General features: G+C 31.7%; 1 pseudogene; it reads right to left on the reverse strand.

Annotated features, from left to right (window-relative positions):
* Window positions 1–200: 200 nt before the first annotated feature.
* The window catches only part of LOC131169372 (WAT1-related protein At5g64700-like), a 42844-nt pseudogene continuing 18484 nt past the window's right edge, over window positions 201–24560 (reverse strand).

Consider the following 24560-nt stretch of genomic DNA (forward strand, 5'->3'; position numbering starts at 1 on the left):
TAAATAATAAATAATAAAGTGCACATTATGACAAATCTGAAGCACTACTCTCCTATTGGAAACCATAAAACCTCGCCTCACTTCATTTATAATCTCTTTCTTTTTTTTCCTTCTGATCTCCATTGAAAAAGGAGAGGTAAGCAAGAAAGGCAAGAACCATAATGCATTCCATTTATAAGACAATGATGGCAGCAATCATATTATAATGGCAATTGTCCCTTAGTTGTCGCTATAATGACTTGTTTAAACTTTGAGCATTCTTTTGGCCCAGCTTCCCCTATTATGCAATTTTTATCATTCATTTTCTCTTCTTTGCTTTTCCCCCATAAAACATTGTAGAGGCCTCCAACTAATAATACCACACCCATAAGGCTACAACAATAACAACAGTGAACAAAAAGAAATTTTTAGTTTTGCACAAAAAGAATTGATTAATTTAGAGTTTAAAATGGCTTAGTCAAAGAAGTGATTATTTTGAGTACCTTCCCAAACTAATGATTTCGCATGAGAGAATTATAAAAAAGAACATTGTAATGATTAAGCTTAATGGTGTGGACATGGCCAAGAACACTCTCCCTTTCTTCTCTACAACCCATGCTTGTGCATAAAATGTAACTCCCGTCACCATTGCTCCCTATCATAAAAGGCAAACTCTTAATGATTGACTACATACCAACCAAGTCATTAAGTCAATAACTCAACAGTCAACTGCTTGTTTTGTAATGTAAGAGGTCAGAGTTTAAAAATGAATATAGTACCACCAAAATTTGTAAAGTGTTAAGGGAGAATATCCCTAATTTTTAATCACAGACTCGATCATAAATCCGTTGCTCTCATGCTATTAAAGATTTGATAGATATATTTTCTTTTTGAGTGCATCTAATATAAGCTTGATCTCATATGAAAATGAGTTTAATAATCATTAGATCAAATATTTATATTGAGATTTGTGTAGAATCATTTAAAGTATGTCTAATAAATGCATGAATTTAAAAGCAAATATTTAATCTAACGGTTATTAAGTTTATTATCATATTAGGTTAAGCATATAATAGTGACACCCTTTCTTATCATGTAATATAATTACGGAATTATAAACTAATTAGTGCAAAAGGAGCTTAAATGATGCTAGTCTTAGACGATATAATAGAAGATAAATAGAAGAGAGCTCTTACACAATAAACTATAGCCAGAAGCCTCATGTTCCAACCAAGCATCCACTTGTGATGTTTTCTTACCAAAGCAATGGCAATGACAATGATTGGATTGAGCTTAGAAAGCACTAAAGTGTATTAAAGAGAAGGTTTGACGGATAACTCTTCAAAACTCTTGCCTGTAAACATACTATTGATTAGAGAAGATACTCTATTATATACAAATAAATACTAGGATAAAAAGCTCTAATTATAGATTCAGTGATGGGGGTGGAGTTAAGGAGTGCTCAAAATCTTAGTTTGATTTGGACTTGCCCAAATTCAACCCAGCTGACATTTTTTGCATGTCCAATAATAAAAAACATATAAATGATGTTGGACTTCCACTGAATTTTGACACACCAAATGTTATCCCCATATCGATTGAGTACAGCTTAAAAAAAAAAAAAAAAAAAAAAAAAGGGCTTCATATATAACTTGGGTAAATCTCTTCTTGTAAGTTATCTTTTGAATGGAATTAGATTTGATCCATTTTATTCAACATGATATTAAAAGCTTACCCCCGTCTCGATACTAGGCCACTTGCAGATAACTAACCTTGCAAACTTCATACGCCAGATGCCTAGTCATAGACATGAGGGGTGTGTTGTCTCACATCGATCGGATATTGCTCAAAAGAGATTTATATATGACTTCGACAAACTTACTCTTAGAACATGCCTTTTGAGATGGAGCTAGCCTCAACTTATTTTATTCAACAATAAAATGAAAATTTTTTACATGAATTTAATGGGAAATGAGCTCCAAATGCATTACAAAGTTAAATTAGCAATAGTAAGCTACTTGCAACACAAGCCATAAGACCCAAAAGGTGTTCGACATGAGCATAAGTAAGCAACCCTTTTTCCATATTTTCCCAGAATAAACATGTCCCATAAGCTCTTGGTTGTGTTGGGATCCAAAAATTTGATGATTGCACAAGAGTTTGAAATGGGGCCTTTAAAAATTGCAAGGGTTGTAGCTCCAGCCATGCATGCGACTATGACTATAAGCTTTGCAATCTCTAAGGATGTCCTCAACTTCAATGCCTCCTCCCTGTGATCCAAAATTTTTTCATATTTAGTCAAGAGCAAATGCAAATGTAAATTCACAGTACTTTATCCTACATTTCTCTTTTAAACCCTAGTGATCTTGATAAATTATGTGTAGGCCTAAAGAATTTTCATTTTGGCAAGACAAGGAGAATGCCTATTTGGATTTTGACCACACATATTCTTCATGGAATAATAACAATAACTTTTTGAATTAAATAATAAAATATAAATCATTGAATTTTGGTGTGTTAAATCATACATTATTTTTTTACTTATTTAATTTTAATTGAAAATTAAATTAAAAATTTTAGAAGTTATTTCAATATAATTGAATTAAAATTACATATTCCTAAAAGTAGAGCACAGCAACGAGTGCATGTGCAATAAGTAAAAATTAAACTAATAATACATTATAAGATGGATTTTATATTAAAATGAACTTAACAACAATAAAATTAAAAATTTATAGTTAAATTTATATATTTATTACATACATTTTAATTAATATTTTAATTAATTATAAATATACTTGAATATAAATATTTAATTTAATATTTATTAAATTCATTCTCATACAATATCAAACTTATATTAAATACGTCCAATTCAAATAGAAATTTTCGATGAGGTGCAAATGTGGCCGAGTGGTGGGGCAGAACATATCGTCGATATTAAACATTGTGATATGCAAGCACATTTCTTGGAAGGCTCAAAGAAGAAAACTGGGTAAGTTAAGCGTCTATTTATATTTTGAGGCTCTTAATTAAGACCACATAGTGTTACTCTATATTTAGCTCACTAAGCTTCCTTTAATCAGTGGCTATTTATATATTAATTATATATTTTTTTAAAAAATAATAATTATATAAAATTAGAACTTTAAATTTTGATTAAAATTTAATTATATATTTATATATTATTTTTATTTTAATATTTATTAAATTCATTCTCATACAACATCAAACTTGTATTAAATACGTCCAATCCAAACAGAAATTTTCGATGAGGTGCAAATGTGGCCGAGTGGTGGGACAGAACATAGAGTCGATATTAAACATTGTGATTTGCAAGCACATTTCTTGGAAGGCTCAAATAAGATAACTGGGTAAGTTAAGTGTCTATTTATATTTTGAGTCTCTTAATTAAGACCACATGGTGTTAATCTATATTTAGCTTACTAAGCTTCCTTTAATCAGTTGCTATTTATATATTAATTATATATTTTTTAAAAAATAATAATTACATAAAATTGTAACTTTAAATTTTAATATAAGTTTTGATATTGTATGAGAATGAATTTAATGAATATTAAATTAAATATAAATATAAATATTTAATATTCATTAAATTCATTCTCATACAGTATCAAACTTATATTAAATACGTCCAATCCAAATAGAAAATTTCGATGAGGTGCAAATGCGGCCGAGTGGTTGGACAGAACATATCGTCGATATTAAACCTTGTGATCTGCAAGCACAATTCTTGGAAGGTTCAAAGAAGATAACTGGATAAGTTAAGTGTATATTTATATTTTGAGGCTCTTAATTAAGACCACATTGTGTGATTCTATATTTGGCTCACTAAGCTTCCTTTAATCGGTAGCTATTTATATATTAATTATATATATTTTTTAAAAATAATAATTATATAAAATTATAACTTTAAATGTTGATTAAAATCTAATTATATATTCATATATGTTATTTTTTTTAAAAAAATAATTTTAAAATTTTAAAATTTAACATATATACAGCTATTGCCAAACTATATCTACCGCTGCTTTATCATTTAGTTTATTCATTTTCAAATTTCTTGGTATGCTTAAAGATGGCCAATTATTGAACTAATTAATTATGATTCATTATTTAATGGATATATTTAGTTCATGAAATGTTCATTATTTATATATTAGATTTATATTTAAAGTAGTTAAAAATTTCCATTTTTTACATTTTCATCTTTAAAAATGTGAAAAATGTTTCGAATATATATGTTTAATATATCACCTTTATAAATGAAAAACATTTACCATTCCTTATGCAGCACATTAATTACATACAACTCATTAAATCTTCATTAAATTAAAAAATGTTATATAATAATTGTTAAATATTTTTAATTTAATAAAAAAAGTAAAATCACATATAATTATTTTATAAAATATTTTTATATTGAAATTTTAAATTTATATTAAGAATAAATATTTTATTTTCATCTTTTTTTATATAATCTACAATTTATAATTTATAACATATATTAAAACACAAATAACAACAAATTTATAAACTTATTAAAATATCTTTATATATTTATTTCTTATAACATTATTAAATTAAAATTTTTATCTACATCATAAATCTTATTTCAAAAGCAATAGAATTTTAGCTATACTAGAAATCATATATATATTTTCAGAAAAAAAAAAACAAAGTTTAGTTTTTTAAAATAATATCTATATATAAATTTAATTAGTTTCATGTATATATGCACTAAATATGTTTTTAAATTATTAAATTTCATTAATGGTAAAAATTTAATTTATGGCATTATTCAGTTACCACTTATTCATGGTATTGCATGCTTTTACAATATTAAAATAATATAATAAAATTATTAATCTTAAATAAAATTTTTATTTTAGTTAAAATTCAACTTTTAGAGTTAATCCTATTTTTCATTTGAATGCATTTAAAACCTTATAACATTTATAAAAAAAAAGTGCATTTTTTTATCATTGTTTTTATTTGATCAATAATTTATATACAAAACATATATCACTTCATTTTTTTTTACTTTAATTATTCTAAATTATTTTTATTACTTTTAATATTATCAATGTTTGCTTTGTATATGTTGTGTTTTTTTAAGTGATTTCAACAATTTTTGTAATTCTTTTTTAAATAGCTAGCAATCTTCTTTTGTTCAACAGTGGCATAAACTCTACATATTTGATACTTCACTTCTCAAAATTTAAACAATTTCTGATGTTCTGCCTCAGCAATTTCTAATTTTTATCATGTTCTTATTAATGATCATTTTTTAATATTAATTTTATATTTTATAAAATTATACGAGAGAATATATTTGTTTTCGTATTTTTAATTTGCTGGATTTCTTAAATATTTTTTTTTTTATTAATAGACTGTTAGTGAAAAAATATTAGTAATTGTACTATGACGATATATACTGAATGGACCAAAAATTGATACCTAAACGGCTAATTAAAAAATTTTGAAAAAAAAAAAAAAAACAAATTATCAAATACTACGAATTAGTGATAGGAAACGCAAAATTTAGAAGCTAACTCTTAACTAAAGTTGAAAAAATCTAAATCTTTGCGTGAATTATTTTTTTTAATCTAATTATTGAAATTTTGGATTATTAAATTAAAAACTTTCAAATTGAAAAAATTTTATCAACCCTCAAATTAAAATTTGAGGTTTTAATTTTTGCTACTTAAAATATCAGGGTAAAAATCTTATTGTTAAAATCAATTATATAATTTCAATGCAGAGCAGTTTATTTTAGATAAATGAGACATAAAAATAATGCTATTGCAAAATTTTCATGATACAATATTAGCAGAAATACAAGTTGAATTGGATATTTGAGGTAAAAGTCAAAATTCTCGATTTTGATTTTGATAATTAGATAAAATTTTTTCAAATTGAAAGTTTCGAATTTAATTATCCAAAATTTAAAGAAACAATTCATGTTAAATTGTTTATTTTTTTGGCCAATAGGCCATAAATAAATAAATAGATACTTGATATTTATGTGTCATAGTCTCGAATCATGAACATATATAGATATGTATTTATGTAGACTTTAAGTTTAATAGATTCCAAGAAAGAAACTTTTAAATAAATTAATTATATGAATTCCGACTCAGTAATACTAAGGAAATTCTTGCCTAGATACTATAGTTGAAGTCACAGCAAAAGTCTTTCTATTCACTTTCCTATGATTAGCAATCGTCTTCAACCCTCCAGCCTTGTATATGAAAAATTCTTGTTTAAACCCACCAGTTCATCGTGAACTCAAATATGTAAGGGTTGGTACAAGATAGGAGGAGAATCAAGGTTGGTACTTGAAATGTTGGATCACTTATAGAAAAATTAATGGAGCTTGTGGATATCTTGAAAAGGAGAATGGTGAATATTGCTTGCATTTAGGAGACTAAATGGGTAGGAGAGAAAAGCAAGGAAGTGGGTAATTTAGGGTACAAACTGTGGTTTACCGAAAATGAGAGGAACAAGAATAAAGTGGGCATAATCATAGATAGGACATTGAAAGATGTTATAATAGCTGTGAAAAGAGTAGGAGATAGAATTATACTAGTAAAACTAGTACTAGAAGGAGAAACAATAAATATAGTTAGTTCTTATACCCCACAAATAGGACTAGATAGTGAGAGTAAACAAAGGTTTTGAGAAGATATAGATGATCTAATGCAAAGCATACCGAATGAAGAGAATGTTTTCATCAATGAAGATTTCAATGGACATATAGGAAGTGATAGGCAATGTTATGAGAATGTCCATGAAGGTTTTGGTTTTGGCAGCCAAAATGAGGAGGGAAAAAGTATCATGGATTTTGCTATGGCATATAACCTAATACTAGCAAATACCTACTTTATAAAAAGAGAGTTACATTTAGTAACTTTTAAAAGTGGGTAACATAGAAGCCAAATTGACTTCCTCTTAACCAGGAAGACAAATAGAGCTCTATGCAAGGATTGCAAGGTCATTCCAGGAAAGGCTTTAACAAGTCAACATCGGTTAGTGGCCTTGGATGTCAAGTTTAGGAACAATTCAAGTAAGGCTAGAAGAATTAGTGTAGCTCAAACAAATTGGTGGGAGTTCAAAGGAGTAAAGCAAGTGAAGTTCAAAAATGAGCTTCTCGAGTCTGAAGCATAAAAGCTGGATTTGGAGGCCATTGATATGTGGATACAAATAGCATCAAAGATTAGAGAAGTAGCTAGAAAAATACTTGAAGAATATAGAGGACATGGACTACCCTCAAAGAGAGATGATGGTGGAATGAGGAAGTACAAAAGGCAGTGAAGAGAAAGAGGGAATGGTATAAGAAATTACCTAAGTGTGATAATAATGAGGCATACGAACAGTACAAGATAGCAAAGAAAGAGGCAAAAAAGGCAGTTAGTCAAGCAAGAGCACAGGCCTTTGAAAAGTTATATGAGAAACTTGGAACTAAAGAAGGGGAGAAAGATATTTATAGATTAGCTAGGAGGAGAGAAAAGAAATGTCAAGATCTTAATCAAGTTAGGTGCATTAAGGATAAAGAAGGAAAAATATTGGTGAAAGATGAGGATATTAAAGAAAGATGGAGATATTATTTTGATGATCTCTTTAACAATAGTCAAAGTGGTAATTGCGTGAATATAGACTGTAGAGCAGTAGAAAAGAATGTGAATTATACTAGAAAGATTAAAGCTTTAGAAGTAAAGGAAGCACTTAAGAGAATGAAAGTGAGCAAAGCCTGTGGACCTGATGGAATGCCAATTAAAGTGTGGAAGTATTTGGGAGATATGGGAGTGGCATGGTTAACTAAATTGTTTAATAAGATTCTAAACTCAAAGAAAATATCTGATAAATGGAGGAGGAGTATTTTAGTACCTATTTTTAAAAATAAGGTAGACATACAAAGTTGCTCAAACTATAGGGAAATTAAACTCATGAACCATACTATGAAGTTGTGGGAGAGAGTTGTGGAACATCAACTACATCATGACACTTCTATCTTTCCCAATCAATTTGGCTTCATACCCAGTCATTCAACTATGAAAGTAATCTTTCTCATTAGAAGCTTGATGGAGAAATATAGAGATGTGAAGAAAGATCTACATATGGTTTTTATTGATTTTGAGAAGGCTTATGATAGTATTCCAAGAGATGTCTTATGAAGAGTGTTAGAACAAAAGAGGGTATCTATTAGGTACATACAAGTGTTAAAAGATATGTATGAAGGAGCAACTATTATTGTGCACACAGTGGGAGGGGACACAAGAGATTTTCCTATCTCAATTGGATTACGCCAAAGTACCTTTTTACATTAATTTTAGATAAATTGATGAAACATATACAAGAGAGTATCTCTTGGTGCATGATGTTTGTAGATGATATAGTCCTAAAAGATGAGACATAAGAAGGATTCAATAGAAAGCTAGAGCTTTGGAGAAGTACTCTGGAGTCAAAGGGTTTTAAGTTAAGTAAAATGAAGACAAAATACATGCATTATAAGTTTAGTGAAGGCCGAACTAGTGATAGGGAAGGAGTTAGTTTGGATGGAGTGGTACTGCCCCAAAGTAATCACTTTAAATATTTGGCTCAATGCTTCAAGTAAATGGGAGATGTGAGGAGGATATTAGTCATATGATTAAAGCCGGATGGTTGAAGTGGAGAATTGCCACAGGAGTCTTATGTGATCGCAAGATTCCTAATAAGTTGAAAGGAAAATTTTATTATACCATCATACGACTGACCATATTATATGGTAGTGAGTATTATGCACTGAAAGAGTCGCTAAGATAAGAGTTGTGGAGATGAGAATGTTAAGGTGGATGAGTGATTATACTAGACTAGATAAAGTCCGTAATGAGAGTATTAGAGAAAAGACAGGAGTGGTGCCAATTGAGGATAAGTTGAGAGAAGGGAGATTGAGGTGGTTTGGTAATGTAAAGCATAGACAACGGAGGCTCCAGTTAGACAAGTATAGCACATTAGGTTAGGGAATAAAAAGAAAAGAAGGGGTAGACCTAAACTGACTTGGAGGAAAGTGTTAGTAGTATGCCCTAGAGCATATCATTTAGTATGTATCTTGTACATATTTTTATTAATAAAAGGCATTTCCACTTTTCTGTTTACATAATATATATATGTGTAATAGAAAAGGTCCATTGATATTTTGTTAGAAATTCTATTCTTAAGTTGTTAAGAATATGAGTGACAGTATTTCTAGTACAAAGTATCATAAATAGGTTCACAATCGAGGATACTTTATAATAAGGACATGACTTATCCAGAAAGATTGCATTCATGTTTGTTACCAAGTTATTTATATGAGATATAAATAAGATGGAATGGTGAGTCTCATGCCATATAGCAAACATGATAGGCACTTATAAATGATAAGTAGGCCGAACCAGTGACACTTATGACAAGCACATGGAGTTTACTCTTGTCAATGTTTTGTTATAAATCATATCAGTGCATATAATCTTTAGACCTGAGATAGCATAGTTATCTTGTATATAGGTAGTTTGAGTTTGATACTGCTTTCATACTTGTACTGTGCATGGGTATATGGGCATGTGTTGGCTCCTACTAGTTATATATAGAGGTAGGTATTGATCAAGATGGAATCTGTTCCTCTAAGTAAATAGAGATAAAATCCTATGTTCATTTAATTGTTCTTGATGTTTCAAGTTCCTGGCCAGGACAGATAGATTTATTCAGAAAAGAGTTTCTGATGAGAAAATCTTTTTAATCAAGAACTGGAATTAAAAGAGAACATAATATTCATAGCAAATGGAGTTTGACATAAACCATGACTCCAGCTTGAGTTGGGATTTTGTAACAGAGATATTCCAGTGCATGGTAACATATGATTATAGGTTTATTTAAGGTAAACCTTATTACTAATTGGGTAGCCATGGTATGTTGTACTAGGTGTTAACCATGGTCTATGAGGTGCATAAAATGATTTAGAGAAATCATTTATGGTAAGAAAAAGTTCTAATGATATTAAGAGTTGATATCATATCTCATTGCCAATTAGTGATGAGCCTAGTAAGTCACACACATACACAAGTTATCACCTAATTAAATATGATTTAATTAATTAATTAAAGAGTTTAATTGATTAATTAAATAGGTTTGGTTTACAATTAGATTGCAAAGTCCCTAGCATGACTTGAAACCAAATCTAGATTATTGGATGTATAGTATAAGTTAAATTTATATTTAAAGTATTTAAATATGAATTTAATTAATGAGAAATTAATTAATAGAGATTAATTAATTAATTTATATTTGATATAAATTGATTAGAAGAAGAGAAATAATTATTTTGGGTTAAGAACTCAAAATTAAGACACAGGGGCATTTTGGTCATTTCACAGTGTGACACATGGCACCATGAGATGGTGACACATGGCATTACATATAAGCTTGCCAAATGTCTTTTAATGATATAAGATGATTAAAATTAAGATTAAATATAGGTTTGACACTTGACACAATGTGATTGGGTCACTTAAATTTAGAGCTAATTAAAGGGTGATATGTGGCAAGGGTTTAATGTGTTAACCTAGCTATATAAGTGTTGTTATGAGAAAAATAAAATACAATTAGCAGCCACACTCCTTTGTCACGCCATTTTGAAGCTCTCGCTCTCTTCCTCTTCATCTCTCATCAATTCAAAGAGATTAGCCATCAATCTCTTGAATTAAAAATACTAGAAATCGTTTCTAATATCCTGTTTACATCTTTAATCTCTTAAAAGGCAGAACTTGATTTTCTAAATAATAGAAAAGCTTTAAAAGATATTCAAGGGCTACCATAGGTGTTCTTGGTGTGGACAAGCTAGAGGGACAACATTTGGTGTCCTGAAGATGAATCTCAAAGGCGCAAATATGCTACAGCGCATCAAGAGGTTAGTGTAATCGTTCTTGATTTAATCTAGGATTCTAAAATTAATCTGATTAATTTTAAAATCTTAAATGGCAAATACAGATCTAAAAACATATTAAAAGAGTTTTAATATGTTGTTTATCATTGAAATCAAATAGATAAAAATAAATCTTGCATGATTCATGTGACCCTACATGAAAATTTTTAAATTCAATGGTATAAACTTGTGTTTTTCACGCTTCCGTTCTTTCAATTGGTATCAGATCCACTATATTTGCCATTTAGATTGTTGATTATATGATTTAATTGTGTGTTTTGATCATGAGATGATTTATCCATTGCTGGTTGCAATGGAGGTGTGCCGGCATGCTTGAAAAACACCATCAATGGTGTGCATGGTTTGGCTTCTATGGGTGGTTCAAGGTTTGGCTTTTAATTATGCAATTATTGTATGATCTAAGGCCTATTATTTGACTAATTAAAGTGTTTAATTAGTAGTTTTAATCACACAATTAAATTATGATTCAAATCAGAATTTTAAAAATTGTTTGAATAAGATTCAAATCTGAATTTTAAAAGTTGTTTGAATGTTATTCAAATCTGAATTTTTAAAGTTGTTTGAATCATATTCAAATCTGAATTTTTAAAGTTGTTTGAACAATATTCAGATCTGATTTTTAAAAAAATGTTTGAATGTGATTCAAATCTGATTTTTAAAAAAAATGTTTAAATGTGATTCAAATCTGAATTTATAAGATTGTTTGAATGTGATTCAAATCTGAATTTTAAATTTATTTGAATAAGATTCAAATCTGAATTTTTAAATTTATTTGAATCATATTCAAATCTGGATTTTTAAGTTGAATATGAGATATTCAATTTAATTTAAGTATGTATGTTTTATTTAATTGTTAAATAGTGGTATGCATGATGGATGATCATGGACTACAAAAGACCAATGTGATTGGATTTATTTCATTTATGTTTCTTTGGGATTGTAAATTAATTAATTTATTTTAATTTATTTTGGACATGTATTATTAAGTTGGTAATAATTTTTTGTTGTAATTTCATTTATTTAAGTTCTTGTAAATTCGCCTTGGTATGCCAAGGATTACTATGTAATATTGGATTGCAAGAAGTTCAAGGAGGTCAAGAGCATTGGTGGGACCAGTGGGAGGAATTCAAGATCAAGTGTTGATTATGTACTCCTTCAGCAACTCTTGTAAAATGAATGAATGAATGAAATGCACCTAGAAATGCCCTGATTCAATTCTTGGTAGCTCAGAATTCAATCCCTTAGAAAGTCCATGATCATACCATATTTACTGCTTATCCATGAATGCATGAGATGTATGGGAATGCATGCAATTATATGGTATATGCATGCTAAATGGATAATGTGCAAAGTGAGGCCTTAATAGTAATTAGGATGACTATAAAATCTTCCAAACAAATGATTAAGTTGCAAATGCTATAATTAAAGTAATTATAACATGGGCCCTCCATTGGGGCAATTATTTTAAGAAATTTTTAATAGTTGTATAAAATGTAATTAATTTAAGAGATTTTCTTAAGAATAATTGTTAAGCATGAGATGTTGTAAATATGTAAATGGTTTGGTGGCCAATATTGGATGTACCTGAGGACATTAAAATTATTTGCATAATTACGGGCTCAATGGGATCAACTTAACTAATGCAAGATAAGTCAATAATGGATGTACCTGAGATTTTAAGCATTAGGGGCTAGATAAAGGATTGAACCTCACATGAGATGTGATGGGCAAGGAGTTGCTCACTTACAGTTTATTGTAATTCCAATAATGGATATACCTGAGGATGATTAATAGAATTATAAAAATTCAATCACCCACTAGAAATCCATTCAACTAGGATTTCCGTTTTCTACTTTGGAAGTGTTAGATTTGCTAAGTTAGTGGGAGGACCAATTTGATTAAAAGACCATAATCATTTTCGTTAATTACTTGATACATTTACTAATTAATCTGGTTATTTTCTGCAATTAATTTTCTAATAATAACGAGCATAGAAAAACCACCACCATGCAATATCCTTGCAAGCATACTTGATCGCAATAGGTTGACAGGACCTAATCTCTCTGATTAGCTAAGAAATTTGAAACTTGTCCTGAACCTTGAACATATAGGATATGTTCTAGATTCAAATGTTCCTGGTCCCTTACCTCTAGAGGCCACTCAAGAGGAACATGAAACTTTGGACAAGTGGAAAGAGCATGATATGAGAGCTAAGTGTTACATGCTTGCTTCCATGAGTAATGAATTACAAAAGCAGCATGAGAACATGCAGAGTGCGAGTGAGATCCTCCTTCACCTACAAGAGTTGTATGGTGAGCACAGTAGGAATGCTAGGTATGAGATATCTAGGCAGCTGTTCTGCATGAAGATGTCTGAGGGACAGAATGTTGGGGATCATGTCCACAAGATGATTCGGCTGATTGAGCAGTTAGAACATCTTGACTTCAACATGGATTTCCAACTACAGATGGATTTGATCCTTCAATACCTTCTTGAGTCTTTTGGGAATTTTGTGACAAATTTCCATAAGACTAAACAGGAATGCACCTTAGCTAGTTTACTCAACATGCTGGTTATTGCCCAAAAGAATATGTAGGGCAATAAAGGAAAAGAGGCAGCTTTGATTGCATCTTCTTCTACTGGAAAGTCCAACAAGAAGAAGGGCAATAAGAAAAAGAAACCTCAGATTCCTGGTCCTTCCAAGAAGATAGCCAAACAGAAAAACAAAGATCAAAGTTGACAAAGGTAAAGGAAAGTGTTTCCACTATCAGCAGGAAAGTGTTTCCATTGCCAGCAGGAAAGTGTTTCCACTGTCCAGAGTATAGCAATCTAAAAGAATACAATGCCATGATGAAAATCAACTCAAAATTCAAAATATATTTGGCACTTAAGATTAGGTCATATTGCAGAAGATAGGATTGCAAAATTGGAGAAAATGGAGAGTTTATCCTCATTGGGCTCTGAGCCTACTCCAACTTGAGAATCTTGCCTTCAGGGCAAAATGACTAGATCACCCTTCGTTGGACAAGGGCTAAGGGATGAAAATATTTTGGAGCTAATACATAGTGATGTATGTGATACATTTAAGGAAATGGTTAAAGGCGATTTTCATTACTTTATTACCTTTACTGATGATAAATCAAGGTTTGGGTATTTGTATTTGATGAAATACAAACATGAATCCTTTGAAAAGTTCAAAGAATTTAAATCTAAAGTAGAAAATCAAATAAGAAAGAGTATTAAAGCTCTTCGATCAGATCGTGGAGGAGAATATTTGAGTACTAAATTTGATGAATACTTGAGAGAGTATGGCATTGTTTCCAACTGACTCCTCCAGGAACACCACAGTTGAATGGTGTATTTGAAAGGAGAAATCGTACCTTATTGGATATGGTACATAATATGATGAGCTATACTGATATGCCAATCTCCTTTTGGGGATTTGCATTAGAATCAGCTTTGTATATTCTGAATAGGATTCCATCAAAATCAGTTTCTTCCACACCTTATGAGATATGGCATGGAAGAAAACCAAGTCTTAAGCATGTTAAGATTTGGGGTTGTTCAGCTTATATCAAAAAGCTGAACACTAATAAATTGGAAACCAGATCAGAAAAGGGTCGATTTGTTGGATATTCAAAAGATAGTTTTTTATATTATTTTTATTTGCCTACATCACAAAAGGTTGTGGTGAGTAGAGATACCATATTTCTTGAACATAAGTTTGTCCAAGAAGGAGGCAAAGGAAGGCAAATAGAGTTGGAATTAGAGAATTCTGACCAATCAACAAATCAGATGGATATAGATCCATCTAGTCAACCTATACCCGTTGATGAAACATCTACAGCTGTTCCTCGTAGAACAACCAGGGTATCTCACTCACCAATGAGATATGGTTTCCTTCATGAAGAAGAACAATATTTTTCTACTCATGAAGAAGTAGATCATGGAGATGATCCACTTACCTATGAAGAAGCTATATTAGATAAAGATTCTTCAAAATGTATTGATGCTATGAAATCTAAAATTGATTTCATGTATAAGAATCAAGTTTGGGATCTTGTTTACCCACCTGAAGGTATTGTACCTATAGGGAACAAATGGGTTTTCAAGAAGAAAATTGGTTCTGATGGAAAAGTAGAGACCTATAAGGCAAGGCTAGTAGCGAAAGGGTTTCGCCAAAGGCAAGGAATCGACTATGAGGAGACTTTCTCGCCTGTTGCCATGCTTAAATCAATTAGGATTTTATTAGCAATAGCTGCATACTATGATTATGAGATTTGGCAGATGGATGTTAAAACAACTTTTCTCAATGGATACATTGAAGAAAACATTTTTATGGAACAACCTAGGGGTTTTGAATCCCAAGATGGTTCCAACGTATGCAAGCTAAAGTGATCCATTTATGGGTTGAAGAAAACTTCGAGGAGTTGGAACATCCATTTTGATGAAGCCATTAAATCTTTGGTTTTATCAAAAATGAGGATGAGCCATGTGTATATAAGAAGGTTAGTGATAGTGCTACCACTTTCCTTGTCTTATATGTGGATGACATACTGTTGATGGGTAATGACACAGGTATGTTGACAACTGTAAAGATATGGTTGTCAAATACATTCTCCATGAAAGACTTAGGGGAGGCAACCTATATTCTTGGGATTCACATCTATAGAGATAGAGCGAAAAGAATAATTGGTTTATCCCAAAGTCTATACTTGGAAAAAGGTGTTAAAGAGGTTTAACATGCTTGATTCCAAGAGAGGATTGTTACCAGTGAGACATGGTATCCATCTTTCTAAAGTGATGTCTCCAAAGACATCTGAAGAAAGAAATAAGATAGCCAGGATTCCATATGCTTCGGCTATTGGAAATTTAATGTATGCAATGTTATGTACTAGGCTGGATATCGCATATGATGTTAGTTTAACTAGCAGGTATCAATCCAATTTAGGTTTGGAACACTGGATAGCTGTCAAGAATATCCTTAAGTACTTGAGAAGAACTAAGGATTTATTCTTGATCTATTGAGGTAGAGACTTGCAATTGGATGGTTATACTGATTCTGATTTCCAATCAGATATCGATGATAGAAAGTCTACCTCTGGATATGTGTTCATTTGTAATGGAGGTGCAGTCAGTTGGAAGAGTTCCAAATAGAGCACGACTACAGATTCCACTACTGAGGTTGAATATATTGCTGCATTAGATGTTACAAAGGAAGCTGTTTGGATAAAGAAGTTCATGACAGAACTTACAGTAGCTCCTTTCATTGAGTCAGTAGTTCCACTACACTGTGACAACAATGGAGTAGTCATACAGGCTAAGGAACTAAGGTCTCACCAAAAAATCTAAACACATAGAAAGGCACTACCACATTATAAGAGGAATAGTTGGGCAAGGCAATGTATCCATGCAGAAAATAGCATCAGCTGAAAATCCAGCTGATCCATTCACTAAGCCTATGTCACAGACTCAGCTAGACCGTTATCTTGAGAAGATGGGTCTAAGATATTGTAATGAATGGCTCTAATGCTAGTGGGAGATTCTTAGTAGTATGCCCTAAAGCATATCATTTAGTATGTATCTAGTATATATTTTTATTAATAAAAGGCATTTTCACTTTTCCGTTTACATAATATATTTATGTGTAATAGAAAAGGTCCATTGATATTTTGTTAGAAATTTTATTCTTAAGTTGTTAAGAATATGAGTAATAGTATTTCTAGTACAAAGTATCATAAATAGGTTCACAATCGAGGATACTTCATAATAAGGACATGACTTATCTAGAAAGATTGCATTCATGTTTGTTACCAAGTTATTTATATGAGATATAAATAAGATGGAATGGTGAGTCTCATGCCATATAGCAAACATGATAGGCATTTATAAATGATAAGTAGGCCGAACCAGTGACACTTATGACAAGCACATGGAGTTTACTCTTGTCAATGTTTTGTCTTAAATCATATCAGTGCATATAATCTTTAGACCTGAGATAGCACAGTTATCTTGTATATAGGTAGTTTGAGTTTGATACTACTTTCATACTTGTACTGTGTATGGGTATATGGGCATGTGTTAGCTCCTACTAGTTATATATGGAGGTAGGTGTTGATCAAGATGGAATCTGTTCCTCTAAGTAAATAGAGATAAAATCCTATGTTCATTTAATTGTTCTTGATGTTTCAAGTTCCTGGCCAGGACAGATAGATTTATTCAGAAAAGAGTTTTTGATGAGAAAATCTTTTTAATCAAGAATTGGAATTAAAAGAGAACATAATATTCATAGCAAATGGAGTTTGACATAAACCATGACTCCAGCTTGAGTTGGGATTTTGTAACAGAGAGATTCCAGTGCATGGTACCATATGATTATAGGTTCATTTAAGGTAAACCTTATTACTAATTGGGTGGCCATGGCATGCTATGCTAGGTATTAACCATGGTCTATGAGGTGAATAAAATGATTTAAAGAAATCATTTGTGGTAAGAAAGAGTTCTGATGATATTAAGAGTTGATATCATATCTCATTGCCAATTAGTGATGAGCCTAGTAAGTCACACACATACATAAGTTATCACCTAATCAAATATGATTTAATTAATTAATTAAAGAGTTTAATTGATTAATTAAATAGGTTTGGTTTGCAATTAGATTGCAAAGTCCCTAGCATGACTTGAAACCAAATCTAGATTATTGAATGTATAGTATAAGTTAAATTTATTTTTAAAGTGTTTAAATATGAATTTAATTAATGAGAAATTAATTAATAGAGATTAATTAATTAATTTATATCTGATATAAATTGATTAGAAGAAGAGAAATAATTATTTTGCATTAAGAACTCAAAATTAAGACACAGGGGCATTTTGGTCATTTCACAGTGTGACACGTGGCACCATGAGATGGTGACACATGGCATCACACATAAGCTTGCCAAATGTCTTTTAATCATGTAAGATGATTAAAATTAAGATTAAATATAGGTTTGACACTTGGCACAATGTGATTGGGTCACTTAAACCCAGAGCTAATCAAAGGGTGACATGTGGCAAGGGTTTAATGTGTTAACCTAGCTATATAAGTGTTGTTATGAGAAAAATTAAATACAATCAGCAGCCACACTCCTTTTTCACACCATTTTGAAGCTCTCCCTCTCTTCCTCTTCATCTCTCATCAATTCAAAGAGATTAGCCATCAATCTCTTGAATTAAAAATACTAGAAATCATTTCTAGTATCCTGTTTACATCTTTAATCTCTGAAAAGGTAGAACTTGATTTTCTAAATAATAGAAAAAGCTTTAGAAGCTGTTTAAGGGCTACCATAGGTGTTCTTGGTGTGAACAAGCTAGAGGGACAACATTTGGTGTCCTGAAGACGAATCTCAAAGGCACAAATACGCTACAGCGCATCAAGAGATTAGTGTAATCGTTCTTGATTTAATCTAGGGTTCTAAAATTAATCTGATTAATTTTAAAATCTTAAATGAGAAATATAGATCCAAAAACATATTAAAAGAGTTTTAATATGTTGTTTATCATTGAAATCAAATAGATAAAAGTAAATCTTGCATGATGCATGTGACCCTAGGTGAAAATTTTTGAATTCAATGGTATAAACTTGTGTTTTTCACGCTTCCGTTTCTTCAGGGAGTAGTATAACTGTTAGTAGTATGCCCTAGAGCATATCATTTAGTATGTATCTTGTACATGTTTTATTAATAATAAAGGCAACTTTACTTTTCCGTTTACATAATATATTTATGTGTAATAGAAATGGTCTATTGATATTTTGTTAGAAATTTTATTCTTAAGTTGTTAAGAATATGAGTGACAGTATTTCTAGCATAAAGTATCATAAATTGGTTCACAATCGATGATACTTCACAATAAGGACATGACTTATCCAGAAATATTGTAATCACATTGGATATGTTCTAGACTCAAAGGTTCCTGGTCCCTTACCTCCAGAGGCCACTCAAGAGGAACATGAAACTTTAGACAAGTGGAAAGAGCATGATATGAGAGCAAAGTGTTACATGCTTGCTTCTATGAGTAATGAGTTACAGAAGCAGCATGAGAACATGCAGAGTATAAGTGAGATCCTCCTTCACCTACAAGAATTGTTTGGTGAACATAGCAGGAATGCCAGGTATGAGATATCTAGGCAACTATTTCGAATGAGGATGTCTAAGAGACAGAATGTTAGGGATCATGTCCACAAGATGATTCAGCTTATTGAGCAGCTGGAACATCTTGACTTCAACATGGATTTCCAACTGCAAACGAATTTGATCCTTCAGTCCCTTCCTAAGTCATTTGGGAATTTTGTGACAAATTTTCATATGACTAAGCAGGAATACACCTTGGCTAGTTTACTTAACTTGATGGTTATTGCCCAAAAGAATATGCCAAGCAATAAAGGAAAAGAGGTAGCTTTGATTGCATCTTCTTCTATTCGAAAGTCCAATAAGAAGAAGGGTAGTAAGAAAAAGAAACCTCAAATTCCTGGTCCTTCCAAGAAGATAGCTAAACAGAAGGGAAGACCAAAGCTGATGGAGGCAAAGGAAAATGTTTCCACTGCAAGAAGGATGGGCACTGGAATAGGAACTGCCTAGAGTATAGCAAGTAGTAGCAGCTTGCAGTAACGAGATATTAGACTCCAGGTTGGCAATGGCTCAACTATTGAAGCTTTAACCATAGGATCTAAATCTTTATAGATGTGTGGACATGTTTTGTATTTAAATAAGGTTTTGCATGTACCTGATGCTTTTAAGAACATCATTTCTATATCTAGTTTGACTAGAGATGGTTATGAATTTCAATTCATAAATGATGTTTGCAATATTTATTTTGGAAATAAATATGTTGGTTCGGATTATATGCATGATGGACTTTATTGTTTAGATAATAATGTTAAATACAAATTTAATGCAAGCAATCTAAAAGAATGCAATGCCATGATAAAAATCAACTAAAGTTCAAAATATATTTAGCACTTAAGGTTAGGTCATGTTGTAGAAGATAGGATTGCAAAACTAGAGAAAATGGGAATTTTATCCACATCGGGTTATGAACCTTCTCCAACTTGTGAATTCTGCCTTCAGGGCAAAATGATTAGATCACCCTTTGTTGGACAAGGACTAAGAGCTGAAAATATTTTGGAGCTAATACATAGTGATGTATGTGGTCCATTTAAAGAAATGGCTAGAGACGGTTTTCATTACTTTATTACCTTTACTGATGATAAATCAAGGTTTGGGTATTTGTATTTGATGAAATACAAACATGAATCCTTTGAAAAGTTCAAAGAATTTAAATCTGAAGTAGAAAATCAAACAGGAAAAAGTATTAAAGCTCTTCAATCAGATCGTGGAGGTGAATACTTGAGTATTGAATTTGATGAATACTTGAAAGAGCATGGCATTATTTTCCAGCTGACTCCTTCAGAAATGCCACAGCTGAATGGTGTATCTGAAAGGAGAAATCGTATCCTATTAGATATGGTACGAAGTATGATGAGCTATACTGATATGTCAATCTCTTTTTGGTGATTTGCATTAGAATCATCTTTGCATATTTTGAATGGGATTCCATCAAAATTAGTATCTTCCACACCTTATGAGATATGGCATGGAAGAAAACCAAGTCTTAAGCATGTTAAGATTTGGGATTGTCTATATTATATCAAAAAGCTGAACACTGATAAATTGGAAACCAGATCAAAAAAGGGTCGATTTATTGAATATCCAAAAGAGAGTTTTGGATATCATTTTTATCTGCCTACATCATAAAAGGTTGTGGCAAGTAGAGATGCCACATTTCTTGAACAATAGTTTATTCAAGAAGGAGGTAAAGGAAGGCAAATAGAGTTAGAATTGGAGAATTCTGACCAACCAACAAATTAGATGGATATAGATCCATCTAGACAGCCTACACCTATTGACAAAACATCTACAGCTATTCCTCGCAGATCAACATCGAATATCTCACCCACCAGTGAGATATGGTTTTCTTTATGAAGATAAACAAGAGTTGTTTACTCATAAAGAAATAGATCATGGAGATGATCCACTTACCTATGAAGAAGCTATATCAGATATAGACTCTTCAAAATGGATTGAAGCTATGAAATCCGAAATTGAATCCATGTATAGGAATCAAGTTTGGGATCTTGTTGACCCACCTGAAGGAATTGTACCTATAGGGAATAAATGGGTTTTCAAGAAGAAAATTGATTCTGATGGAAAGGTAGAGACCTATAAAGCAAGGCTAGTAGCGAAAGGTTCTTGCCAAAGGCAAGGAATCGACTATGAGAAGACTTTTTCGCCTGTTGCCATGCTTAAATCAATTAGGATTCTATTAGCAATAGCTGCTTACTATGATTATGAGATTTGGCAGATGAATGTCAAAACAACTTTTCTTAATGGATACATTGAAGAAAACATTTTCATGGAACAACCTAGGGATTTTGAATCCCAAGATGATTCTAAAGTATGCAAGCTAAAGCGATCCATTTATGGGTTGAAACAAGCTTCGAGGAGTTGAAACATCCATTTTTGATGAAGCCATTAAATCATTTGGTTTTATCAAAAATGAGGATGAGCCATGTATATATAAGAAGGTTAGTGATACTGCTATCACTTTCCTTATCTTATATGTAGTGACATTTTATTGATGGGTAATGACACAGGTATGTTAACAGCTGTAAAGGTATGGTTGTCAAATAGATTCTCCATAGAAGACTTAGGGGAGGTAATCTATATTCTTGGGATTCGCATTTATAGAGATAGAGCGAAAAGAATAATTGGTTTATCCCAAAGTCTATACTTGGAAAAGGTGTTAAAGAGGTTTAACATGCTTGATTCCAAGAGAGGATTGTTACTAGTGAGACATGGTATTCACCTTTCTAAAGAGATGTCTCCAAAGACACCTAAAAAAAGAGATAAAATGGCCAGGATTCCATATAATCAGGCTATTGGAAGTTTGATGTATGCATTGATGTGTACTAGGCTGGATATTGCACATGCTGTTAGTTTGACTAACAGGTTTTAATCCAATCTAGGTTTGAAACACTGGATAGTTGTCAAGAATATCCTTAAGTACTTGAGAAGAACTAAGAATTTATTCTTGATTTATGGAGGTGGTGACTTGCAATTGGATGGTTATACTGATTCTAATTTCCAATCAGATATCGATGATAGAAAGTCCACTCTGGGTTTGTGTTTATTTGTAATGGAGGTGCTGTCAGTTGGAAGAGTTCCAAACAAAGTACGACTGCAGATTCCACTACAGAGGCTGAGTACATTGCTGCATCAGATGCTGCAAAAGAAGCTGTTTGGATAAAGAAGTTCGTGACAGAACTTGCAGTAGTTCCTTCCATTGAGTTAGCAATTCCACTCTATTGTGATAATAATGGAGCAGTCATACAGGCTAAGGAACCCCGATCTCACCAGAAATCCAAACACATAGAAAGGTACTACCACATTATCAGAGAGATAGTTGGGTGAGGCGATGTAGCCATGCAGAAAATAGCATCAGCTGAAAATCCAGCTGATCCATTCACTAAGCCTATGTCACAAGCTCAGTTAGACCGACATCTTGAAAAGATGGGTCTAAGGTATTGTAATGAATGGCTCTAGTGCTAGTGAGAGATTGTTAGTAGTATGCCCTAGAGCATATCATTTAGTATGTATCTTATACATGTTTTATTAATAATAAAGGCAATTTCACTTTTCTATTTACATAATATATTTATGTGTAATAGAAAAGGTCCATTGATATTTTGTTAGAAATTATATTCTTAAGTTGTTAAGAATATGAGTGACAGTATTTTTAGCACGAAGTATCATAAATTGGTTCACAATCGAGGCTATTTCACAATAAGGACATGACTTATCTAGAAAGATTGTAATCATGTTTGTTCCCAAGTTATTTATATGAGATGTAAATAAGATGAAATGGTGAGTCTCATGCCATATAACAAACATGATAGGCACTTATGCATGATAAGTAGGCTGAACCAGGGACACTTATGACAATCACGTGGAGTTTACTCTTGTCAATGCATTGTCATAAATCATATCAGTGCATATAATCTTTAGACTTGAGATAGCACAGCTATCTTGTATATAAGTGGTTTGAGTTTAATACTGCTTTCATACTTGTACTGTGTATGGGTATATGGGTATATGGGCATGTGTTGGCTCCTACCAGTTATATATGGAGATAGGTGTTGATCAAGATGGAATCTGTTACCCTAAGTAAATAGAGATAAAATCCTATGTTCATTTAATTATTCTTAATGTTTCAAGTTCCTGGCCAGGACAGATAGATTTAATTAGAAAAGAGTTTCTGATGAGAAAACCTTTTTAATCAAGAACTAGAATTAAAAAGAGAACATAATATTCATAGCAAATGGAGTTTGACATAAACCATGACTCCAGCTCGAATTGAGATTTTGTAACAGAGAGATTCTAGTGTATGATAACATATGATTATAGGTTCATTTAAGGTATTCCTTATTACTTATTGGGTGGCTATGGCATGCTATGCTAGGTGTTAACCATGGTGTATGAGGTGCCTAAAATGATTTAGAGAAATCATTTATGGTAAGAAAAAGTTCTGATGATATTAAGAGTTGATGTCATATCTCATTGTCAATTAGTGATGAGCTAAGTGAGTCACACACATACACAAGTAATCACCAAGTTAAACGTGATTTAATTGATTAATTAAAGAGTTTAATTGATTAATTAAATAGGTTTGGTTTGTAATAAGATTGCAAAGTTTCTAGCATGACTTGAAACCAAATCTAGGTTATTAGATGTATAGTATAAGTTAAATTTATATTTGAAGTGTTTAAATATGAATTTAATTATGAGAAATTAATTAATAGAGATTAATTAATTAATTTATATTTGATATAAATTGATTAGAAGAGGAGAAATAATTATTTTGGGTTGAGAACTCAAAATTACAACACAAGGATAATTTGGTCATTTTACAGGGTGAGATGTGGCACCATGAGATGGTGACACATGGCATCATGGTTTGTCATTTGTCTTTCTATCATGCAAGATGATCAAAGTTAAGATTAAATCTAACTTTGATACTTGACTTAATGTGATTAGGTCAATTAAAATTAAGATGCAATCAGGTGATGACATGTGGTGTGCTGCCACCCAAAAGGCTCTCCTCTCCTCTTTTTCATCTTCTCTCATCAATTCAAAGAGAATGATCCAAGTTTCTTTGAATTCAAATTGCTAGAAATTGTTTCTAGTGTCCTATATGCATCTACAACCTCTCTAAAGGCAAATCCCTAATTTCTAATTGGTTGGCAAGGCTTGAGAAGCTGGTTTAGAGGCTGCCCATTGGTGATCTTAGTGTGAACCAGTGTTATCAAGGCGAAAGGTGACACTAAGGCGACAGAGCACCTTATAGCCTTAGGTGATAGGCGAGAGGCGAGGCGAGAGCCTTTTTGAAGCAAGGCGCTATAATCTTAACTGCCAATATATATGTGTGTGTGTGTGTGTGTGTGTGTGTGTGTGTGTGTGTGTGTGTGTGTGTGTGTGTCACACCTTACCCCTCTGTA

Source organism: Hevea brasiliensis, chromosome 10 (assembly GCF_030052815.1).
Source record: "Hevea brasiliensis isolate MT/VB/25A 57/8 chromosome 10, ASM3005281v1, whole genome shotgun sequence".
Lineage (NCBI taxonomy): Eukaryota > Viridiplantae > Streptophyta > Magnoliopsida > Malpighiales > Euphorbiaceae > Hevea > Hevea brasiliensis.